Here is a 10,635-nt window from a genome sequence, read left to right on the forward strand (position 1 = left end):
TTCCATTTACTAGGGTTTTATTAACTGTCAATAGATCTTCAGTGCTTTTAAGCACTCAGTGATTGTTTAATCCACAGAACCAATTATTAGCAACCACACACTGGAGAAGGGACAGGGGAGGAGACGAGAGGAGTTTTAATTAGGGCTACTGTTTCCAGCCACTTGGCAATGCTTCCGTTTTGCTTTTGTGCCGAGGTTGTTTGATGGCTGTTGGAGCGTGTTTGTTCACTACATTTGCACAGCCTGTCCTGCTGCGGTGTAGCCATGGTAACACCATTGTTTATATCTGGGTGACATTCAAAGGTAGCTTAGGAAAACTCCAAAAATTAAGCAGAACATTGCCAGTGACTTTTGAAAGGAAATGCTGGTCTCACTGCATGCTTTAGAACACTCTGACTTTCAAAGTATAATCTGACATGCCCTTTTCTCTTTTTTTTGTTCTTTTGACATTGCTAACAATTAATTTCATCTAAAATGAAGTTAAACTGAAAACATATCTCCATTCTTAAGAAAATGCAGCTAAGTTGGTGATACAAGCCAATAGTTTATTTTCCTCACCACTTACCACTATTCTCACTCAACTGGTAATGAAATCAAATGAATGTTAATGAAGAAATGATTTACACGATTTAGTGGAATCACTTTGCTGCTTTAGTGGTGTTGTTAGCAACTCTGTTAAGGTTGCTAATTGAAGCTACGGTGTGTGGCGTCCACCTACTGCACTGCATTCACTCATCAAACCTGTGACCTCTACCACCAAGAAGGATAAGGCCAGCAAGCACGTGGAGAAGCCACTGTCTCCACACTGGTTTTCCCTGCCCAAGCAACGTTATAGGTGTATCTTCACTAAGAGGGTTGACATCAGGATCATTGGCAGAACTGGAATGACGAACTCAGGGAAATTATGATTTCCGACCCACGACCACTACCATCTAGAAGGACGAGATCAGCAGATACTTGGGAACACCACCACTTGGAAATCCCCCTCCAAGTCACTCACCACCCTAACTTCATTGTCATTGAGTCAAAATCATAGAATTCCCTTCTGAACAGCACTGTGGGTGTACCTACTCCTCAGGGACTGCAGCAGTTCAAGAAAGCAGCTCATCACCAACTTCTCATGGGCATCTAGGGACAGGCAATAAATGCCGGCTTAGCTGGTGATGCCCACATCCTGTAAATGAATAAGTAAAAAAAAAATTGCCCTGGAAGTGTTAGTGAGGAAATTGATGAATGTGTGTGTAAAATAGTCTTCTGCTGCTTATGAATCCATCCTGAAGTTTGAAAAGATGTGGCTAGTTTGATAGTTCATGAGTTGGCTTTAACTCCCCCAAATTCTCTTGATTCAGGGAAGGTTCTATTTGATTGGAAAGTACGTCAGCCCGTAATTCAAAAAGAGAGAGGTGCAGAAAGAAGGAACCTACTGGCCAGTTAGATTAACGTTGATCATTGGGAGAATATTTGACATTCCATTAAAAAATGTTATAGCAAAACACTTAGAAAAATTCAAGGTATTCAGGCAACACCAACATAGTTTTGTGAAAGGGATGACATATCTGACCACTTTGCTGGAGTGGTTTGAAGGTTTGACACATTTTGTAGATAAGAGGGAACTAGTGCATGTACTCTCACAGCAGAGAAGATTTCTGGCTAAGGGGAAGCAGGAAGTAGGATCTTTTATTGGCTAGCAAGCCGTAATGGGTGACATACAAAAGAGGTTGTTGACTGGCTAGATTTTTATGATTTATATTAATACAAAGATAGATAAGAATGTTATGGAAAGGATATAAGAAGGTGACAAAGTGACCTAGAAGTGACATTTTTAATCTCTCCCTCTCCCAGTGTAGAGTGCCCTCCTGCTTCAAAACATCCATCATTGTCCCTGTATCTAAAAAGACCAAGGTAACATGTCTGAACGACTGGCGTCCTGTCACCCTCACCTCAATAACAAGCAAATGCTTTGAGAGACTGGTCAAGGGCTACATCTGCAGCTTGCTACCACCCACACTGGATCCCTTACATTTTGCCTACTGATGCAACCGATCAACAGATGATGCAATAGCCACAGCTCTACACACTGTCCTTACAGATCTGGAGGAGGAGGATTCTGTTCTTGGACTACAGTTCAACATTCAACACCATAATTCCCTCCAGGTTTGACAAGAAGTTCAGGGACCTTCACCTTCTCTCTGCCTTGTGCAGCTGGATCCTGGACTTCCTGTCAGATCACCAGCAGGTGGTAAGAGTGGGCTCCCTCACCTCTGCCCCTCTGACCCTCAACACAGGTGCACCTCAGAGTTGTGTGCTAAGCCCCCTCCTTTACTCTCTGTACACCCATGACTGTGTCGCCACCCACAGCTCCAATCTGCTAATTAAATTTGCTGACGATACTACATTAATTGGCCTACTAACAAGGCAGCCTACAGAGAAGAAGTCATCACCCTGACACAGTGGTGTCAAGAAAACAACCTCTCCCTCAACGTCACAAAAACAAAGGAGCTGGTTGTGGATTACAGGAGGAATGGAGACAGGCTAACCCCTATTGACATCAATGGATCTGGGTTTGAGAGGATGAACAGCTTCAAGTTCCTTGGCATAAACATCACCGAGGATCTCATGTGATCTGTACATACTGGCTATGTGGTGAAAAAGACACAAGAGCATTGAAGAAATTTGGCATGAGTCCCCAAATTCTAAGGACTTTCTACAGAGGCATAATTAGGAGCATCCTAACTGGCTGCATCACTGCCTGGTGTGGGAATCGTACTTCCTTCAATCACAGGACTGCAGAAACTGGTGTGGACAGCCCAACGCATCTGTAGATGTGAACTTTTCACCATTCAGGACATTCACAGAGAAAGATCCATAAAAAGGGCCCAAAGGATCATTGGAGATCCAAGACACCCCAACCACAAACTGTTCCAGCTGCTACCATCCTGGAAGTGGTACCGCAGCATTAAAGCCACGACCAACGGGCTCCGGGACAGCTTCTTCCACCAGGACATCAGATTGATTAATTCACACTGACAGCACAGTACTTCTATTCTATATCAACTGTCCTGTTGAACATATTACAAATTACTGTAAATTGCACATTGCACATTCAGACGGAGATGCACATGTTTATTCCTCATGTATGTGAAGGATGGAAGAATTAAAGGCAATTCAATAGATCCATTAAGTGAATGGGAAAGATCTGGCAATTGGATTATAAGTTTGGAAAATGTGAAATTATCCATTTTGGCACAAAAGACTAAGCAGAAGCCTATCTAAATGGTGAGAGCTTGCAGAGCTCTGCAATACAAAGGGATCTTGGTGTCCTGTGCAAAATCTGCAAAAAAAGATTTGTATGCAAGTACTGCAAGGAATTGGAAAAGCTAACGAAATGTTATCGTTTATGATGAGTGGAATTAAATGGAAAAAAGTAAGTTTACCTGCAGTTATCTGCCCATCTATCTCTCCTTACCTGGATCTACCCATCACCTGCCAGCTCCTGCCCCAGTCCTCCCCCCACCCCACTACCTCTTTATACTGTCTAGTACTCTGTTACACTTTCAGTCTTGATCCAGGGTCTCAGCCCAATGTTTGAACTATCCTTTTGCTTCCCAGATGCTGCCTGACCCATTGAATTCCTCCAACCGCTTGTTTTCTCCTCCACATTCCAACATCTGCAGTATCTTATGTCCCTGAATTTGTGCTTTCTCTCCTCATACTTCAGCCTTTAGAATCTAATGCCATTCTGGTATATTTGCATAACAATCCCTCCAAAGCATATATAATCTTCTTTAGTTTTATTGTCCAGGACTACTCAAGGAATTCTAGATGTGGTTAACCAGGATTTTGTACTGATAGCAAAGTAACAAGACAGGGGTCTATTGGGGGTGTAAATAAGAGTTAGCAGAAGAGATCTAGCCTGATGTGGCATTCAGTGGAGTCACAAAGATCCTTTGAGACCTTACAAATCCAATTGCAGAGATGAAAGTTCAATCAGAGACCTGCAGACACAGCCAATTTGCAACACACTATGAGTACTGAATTAGTTCACAACAGTTAAAACAGATGTAAATAATTTGAACATTGAATAAAATGTTTAAATAATTAATCATCTAAAATAATAAATGTATTTTAATTTTAACATATAAATTAATTAAAACATTAATATTAATTGAAAATAAAAATACTTGCCTATTCTTTTCCAAATGATACATTTTAGGTACAAGGTGCCCCTGACTCGGTAACTTAGCAAGACTGAGATTCAGTGCTGGGTCCTGCAGCAGAGCAGGGACCAAATTCATTCAGTGATTTTGTACTTTCATGCTGCAACGTAATATTATCCACTTTCGATCAAGGATGGACAGAACATGCCGATCCATGCATTGACGTTAGCAGATGCTTCTTTCCTGAATCAACAGATGAACAGGAACACAATCTGTGCCAGTTCATGAAATTGCTTCATCTTATTGTTGAGTGTGGAAGGACAGAAGTGTAATTGAAGGATAAGATTGTTGAGGTTCATTGGAACATTGTTGGAGGCTGAGAAACAAGAGGTGATAATGGTCATAGAGTGGAGAATTATTGGGAAAGGCCACTGGAGGCTCCAATACGTGCTTTCTGCCAAAATGGAAATGTTTTACAAACCTTATCTGGTTTCGATGTCCCTAGGCAGCATGAGCAGTAAATTTGAACAAAGGAGGCATCATTTCACCTGGAGAGTGTTTGGGGACCCAGAAGAGAGGGGTGATAGAGCAGGCTTTTCTTTTGTTTCGTTCTTGGTCCATGCCTTTCTGTCATTTTGCATCATTTGATTACCTTTCTAAGACAGATGTTCCCTCTCGTTTCTTTCCAACCCACCCCTCAGATCCTGAGAGTTACATTTAGGCTTGGAAACCCGATCATTGTAGTTGTCTGTTGCACCATTTAATTTGCAGAATATTTAAAATGTGTAAAAAAAACCTTTGTTTTGTAAAATGGAATCTGATTCCTTCTGTTAATTAATGTTATGAGGACTCTGTAAGCAAAATCACTTGACTCCATGATCCATTTTAAAGCAAACATAAGTTACAAGTGTTGACTCAACACCCTGCTCACTGTACTTACTTCCCATCACACAATCACTTAGAGCTGCTTGACAGATAACCATGAACCTGCACCATGTACTCTATATCATGGAGGCATGCTGCAAACTGTCAACTAACCTGCGAGATTCTTTATGCAACACAAACAAAATGTTGCAGGAACTCAGTAGACCAGGCAGCGTCTATGGAAAAGAGTAAATAGTTGACATTTTGGGCCGAGACCCTTCAGCAGGACTGGAGAAGATTCATTTTGCACAATTTTTGCATTTCTAGGTTGAAGCACCTTCAATTACTCCAAAAGACTGAGGTTTGGTAAAATACTGAAAGGCTTTTATTCGCTGTACAATACGACCTCCACAGTGAGTGTCTGCCCCCGGACTGAGGGGGAGGGGCAAGGCGAACACCTTTATACAGGACCCTGTGGGAGGAGCCACAGCGACAGTCAGCAGAGGTGTGTGTCCAGACAGGTAACCGAGTTACAACATATATACATGGTTTACCACATTCACCCCTCCTTTTTTTAAAAAAGAGTCCCGTGGGGTGAAGTGACTGACAATATTTACAAGAAGTATATTTACAGGTTAAGTCTATCAGGCGGTCGAGTCCGTCGCTGTGATCTACGTAGCACCGGCGGTGATTGCACCGGCGATGGTGGTTGTGCTGGCTCCGGCCTGACTTCAGGTGCCTGCACGTTAGGCGTCGGTAATCCCTCGTGCGTGTGCATTGCGCCCGGTATGGGAGTGTCCTGTGGTGTCTGTATAGGGTTTGGGGTGCATGGTGTCTCGTAGGTACATACATTGGTGGGTACGGGGTCAATAGTCACCACGGAGTGTTCAGGGTAGGGGCCCGGAGCTCCTGCGGGCGCCAGGTCCCGGATGGAGACCGTGTCCTCCCGCCCATCAGGTAAAACCACGTAGGCATACTGGGGGTTCGCATGAAGTAAGTGAACCCTCTTGACTATCCGGGAGTATTTATTGCTCCTCGCATGTTTCTGGAGCAGCACTGGCCCCGGGGACGTCAGCCAAGTTGGTAGGGTGGTTCCAGTGGTCGATTTTCTGGGAAAAGAAAAGTGCCGCTCATGAGGGGTGGCATTGGTGGCCGTGCATAACAGGGAGCGGATGGAGTGGAGTGCCTCGGGAAGGACCTCCTGCCAGCGGGAGACCGGCAGTCCCTTTGACCTGAGGGCTAAGAGTGTGGCTTTCCACACTGTGCCATTCTCCTTCTCTACCTGTCCATTCCCCCGGGGATTATAGCTCCTGGTCCTACTGGTTGCAATTCCCCTAGCCAGTAGATATTGGCGCAGCTCGTCACTCATAAACGAGGACCCTCTGTCACTGTGGATATAGCATGGGTATCCGAACAGAGTGAAGAGCTTGCGCGGGGCTTTTATAACTGACATGGTAGTGGTGTCGGGGCAGGGGATGGCGAAGGGGAACCGCGAGTACTCGTCAATTACGTTAAGAAAGTACACATTGCGGTCGGTGGAGGGAAGGGGGCCCTTAAAGTCAACACTCAGTCGCTCAAAGGGGCGGGTGGCCTTGATGAGTGGTGCCTTTTCGGGTCGGTAGAAGTGCGGTTTGCACTCTGCACAGACTTGGCAGTCTCTGGTCATCATCCTGATCTCCTCAAGGGAGTAAGGCAGGTTCCGGGCTTTCATTAAGTGGAAAAGCCAGGTGACTCCCGGGTGGCAAAGGTCTACATGTAGGGCGTATAGCCGGTCGATCTGCGCGCTGGCGCATGTTCCCCGGGATAGGGCTTCAGAGGGCTTGTTGAGCTTCCCAGGCCTGTACATGATGTCATAGTTGTAGGTGGAGAGTTCGATTCTCCACCTAAGAATTTTATCATTTTTGATTTTGCTCCGCTGCTGATTATTAAACATGAATGTGACTGAGCGCTGGTCAGTTAGCAGGGTGAACCTTTTGCCGGCAAGATAGTGCCTCCAGTGCCTTATAGCTTCCACTATGGCCTGGGCCTCTTTCTCTACCGCAGAGTGCCGAATTTCAGGGCTTTGAAGGGTACGGGAGAAGAACGCCACTGGTCTTCCTGCCTGGTTAAGGGTAGCAGCCAGCACAAAGTCGGAGGCGTCACTTTCTACCTGGAAGGGAATGGCCTCATCCACCGCATGCATTGCTGCTTTGGCAATGTCCCCTTTTATGTGGTTGAAGGCCGCGTGGGCCTCGGCAGAGAAGGGGAATGTGGTGGACTTGACCAGGGGGTGGGCCTTGTCTGCATAGTTAGAGACCCATTGGGTGTAATATGAAAAGAAGCCCAGGCACCTTTTGAGGGCTCTGAGGGTATTGGGAAGAGGGAGTTCCAACAAGGGGCGCATACGGTCGGGGTCAGGGCCAATGACTGCATTCTCCATGACACACCCAAGGATAGCAAGTCGGGTGGTCCCAAATACACACTTGTCCTTGTTATAGGTGAGGTTGAAAGATTTGGCCGCTTGGAGAAATTTTTGGAGGTTGTTGTCGTGATCCTGCTGGTCGTGACCGCAGATGGTGATGTTATCCAGATATGGGAACGTGGCCTTCAGTTGGCACTGGTCCACCATCCAGTTCATTGCCCTCATGCACCTTCAATTACTCCAAAAGACTGAGGTTTGGTAAAATACTGAAAGGCTTTTATTCGCTGTACAATACGACCTCCACAGTGAGTGTCTGCCCCCGGACTGAGGGGGAGGGGCAAGGCGAACACCTTTATACAGGACTCTGTGGGAGGAGCCACAGGGGCAGTCAGCAGAGGGGTGTGTCCAGACAGGTAACCGAGTCACAACATATATACATGGTTTACCACATAGGTTTAAATCTAAATACTAAATTTCCAAGGAGTATAGAGTACTGCATAAGGATCCCAAACCATCAGAGTATCACAGATATAATGAAAGATGGATGCTCTCTAAGATTGTATATATGCACTGATTAGTAGAACTTATTTGAGGTTACTTTCGCAGGCAAGCAAATACTGTTCTGAAGTCACGTTGTTCAGTGATGTTTAGGCAACCTTTCATTGTTGGGCATATTCTTGTAAAATAGATCAAATTTTTCCTGATTTAATTTGGGAAAATGAAACGATGGCTGGATATGTTGCTGTTCACATTATTATATTTCCCATATAAATGAACGGTGAATACTTATTCCTTAATTGCAGAAATGTAAAGATTTAGGTTTGAATCATAGAAACATAGAAACAGGCCGTTTGGCCATTCTTGGCTGTGCTGAACCATTTTTCTGCCTAGTCCCACTGACCTGCACCTGGACCTTATCCTTCCATACACCTCTCAACCATGTACCTGTCCAAGTTTTTCTTAAATGTTAAAAGTGAGCCCACATTTACCACTTCACCTGGCAGCTCATTCCACACTCCCACCACTCTCTGTATGAAGAAGCCCCCCTTAATGTTCCCTTTAAACATTCCCCCTTCACCCTTAACCCACGTCCTCTGGTTTTTTTCTTCCCTTACCTCATTGGAAAAAGCCTGCTTGCATTCACTCTATCTATACCCATCATAATTTTACATACCTCTATCAAATCTCCCCTCATTCTTCTATGCTCCAGGGAATAAAGTCATGGATTAAAAAATGGCAAGTGATGGGCTGCGACAATATAAGTTGTTTCCATTCTTGATTTTTAGCAAAACTATGAAGACACTCAGAAAAAGGGGAAAACATGAGCATAGTCACATTGGAATGAATCTTTAGGATGCTGTATTTCTTGAACCACCAGATGGCGCTTCTTAAAGGGACATCGATATACTGACAAGCAAGAACGTCTTTTTTATTCAATTAATTTAAGATTTTATCATTTAAGTCTTTTGTATTTATTAAGGATATTTCTGGTTCCAACACAAGTACTATTGGAGACCACAAGTTTTCGCCCTTCTCATCTTGGATACAGAAAGAAATTCCTGGAAGTTTTCAACATGACAGAAGTATCAATATTGAGAGAAATATAGGTTGGATTTCAGGTTCATGGTGTAAGGTGAAATAACTTAGTCATGGAGTAAGCAAAGGAACAAGACATGGGTCTAGTGGGGGTGTAAATAGGAATTAGCAGGACAGATCTAGCCTGATGTAGCATTCAGCTCCTGTGTAATCTTTGAAGTCACACAGACTGACAAGAAAGATTTCTACAGTGTTAAAAGTCCTAAACATACAAAACAATGTTATAGCCATATCATTCTTGATACAGCTTCCCAGCTTTATGACAGAAACAATGATATTCTGATTTTATTAACAGAATAAACCAGTACATTATTTAAGGAATCATTAGACAGATGAGCTACCTCAGACAGGCAAACATGCTTGATGAAGACAGATTTGCTTAAGTTTGCACAGGCAAACAGTGTTCTGTTATGTTACATAATGTTATAAAACCATCCCATGTTCCATTTGCGAAAATTGGCGGTGGATTCGACAAGGTGGTGCTAGCAAACAATTCTACCTCAGGTGACATCTTCCAGACAGTCCACGGAAGTATTTCCTTCACTTCTTTTATGTCTGCTGTTTATTTTAAATGCGTTTCAGTTACTGTGGAGCCTGTGACTTACAGTTTGAAGATTGATTGAGTGATCTGGTGCTCTGCTACCTCCTAGAAGATTCCAGGAGCTGATCGGCCTCCAGGCCAAGAAGCTTAGAGACAGAGTGTCAGCCCATGATTGATTCCATTTCTCATCGGTCTTGTCAATTAAAGTGGCAAGGGAGGTTGAAATATCGAGGTGAGTGTGGAAGCCGAGTGAGTGTTCAGCGTTGTCTACTAGTCTCTCGCTCGAGGGACAGCCCCTGCGTTCGAATGGTCTCTCTCGCTCCCTCAGTGCTGTCAGGTGATACCCCCGAAGCTCTGTGTCTGTGATTTATGGATTGGACTGTAGTTCAATTGGACTCAGAATTTCTATGATTTTTATATTCTGTGTTTTTGCCCATTCGTTCTTGTTGCTGTGTGCATGTGTTTTGTTTTGTGTAGGGGTGGTGGGGTTGATGTACTTGTTGCCATTTGCACAATTTATGTTTTGTGCATAGGGGAGGGTTTGATGTTCTTGTTGCAGTTTGCCCATTTGTTTTATACGTGCATGGCTGGGGCTTGATTTTCTTGCTGCCATTTCTGGAATTTTTTTTGTGCGTGGGGGTGTTGATGTTTTTCTTTGAATGGTGTCCATTGTTTTGTGGCAGTCTGTGGGGAAAACGAATCTCAGAGTCGTATACTGCATACATACTTTGACAATAAATGTATCTGTAACCTTGGGTTGCCAAATGATAGTAGCACAATGCAAGAGATTCTGATGATGCTGGAAATCTTCAGCAACACACAAAATGCTGGGGAAACTCAGCAAGTCAGACAGCATCCACAGAGAGGAATAAACAGTTGATGTTTCAGGCTGAGACCCTTCATTGGGACTGGAAGGAAAAGGGGTGGAAGCCAGAATAAGGGGTGGGTAAAGAGTACGAGCTGGCAAGTAATAGATTTCCCTCCATAGATGCTGCCAGATTGCAGAGCTCTGCCAGGATTATTGTCATGTCTTATGGACACACGTGTTGGCACGTGGCCAAGTGGTTAAAGCGTTC

Source organism: Mobula birostris, chromosome 17, assembly GCF_030028105.1.
Source record: "Mobula birostris isolate sMobBir1 chromosome 17, sMobBir1.hap1, whole genome shotgun sequence".
NCBI lineage: Eukaryota > Metazoa > Chordata > Chondrichthyes > Myliobatiformes > Myliobatidae > Mobula > Mobula birostris.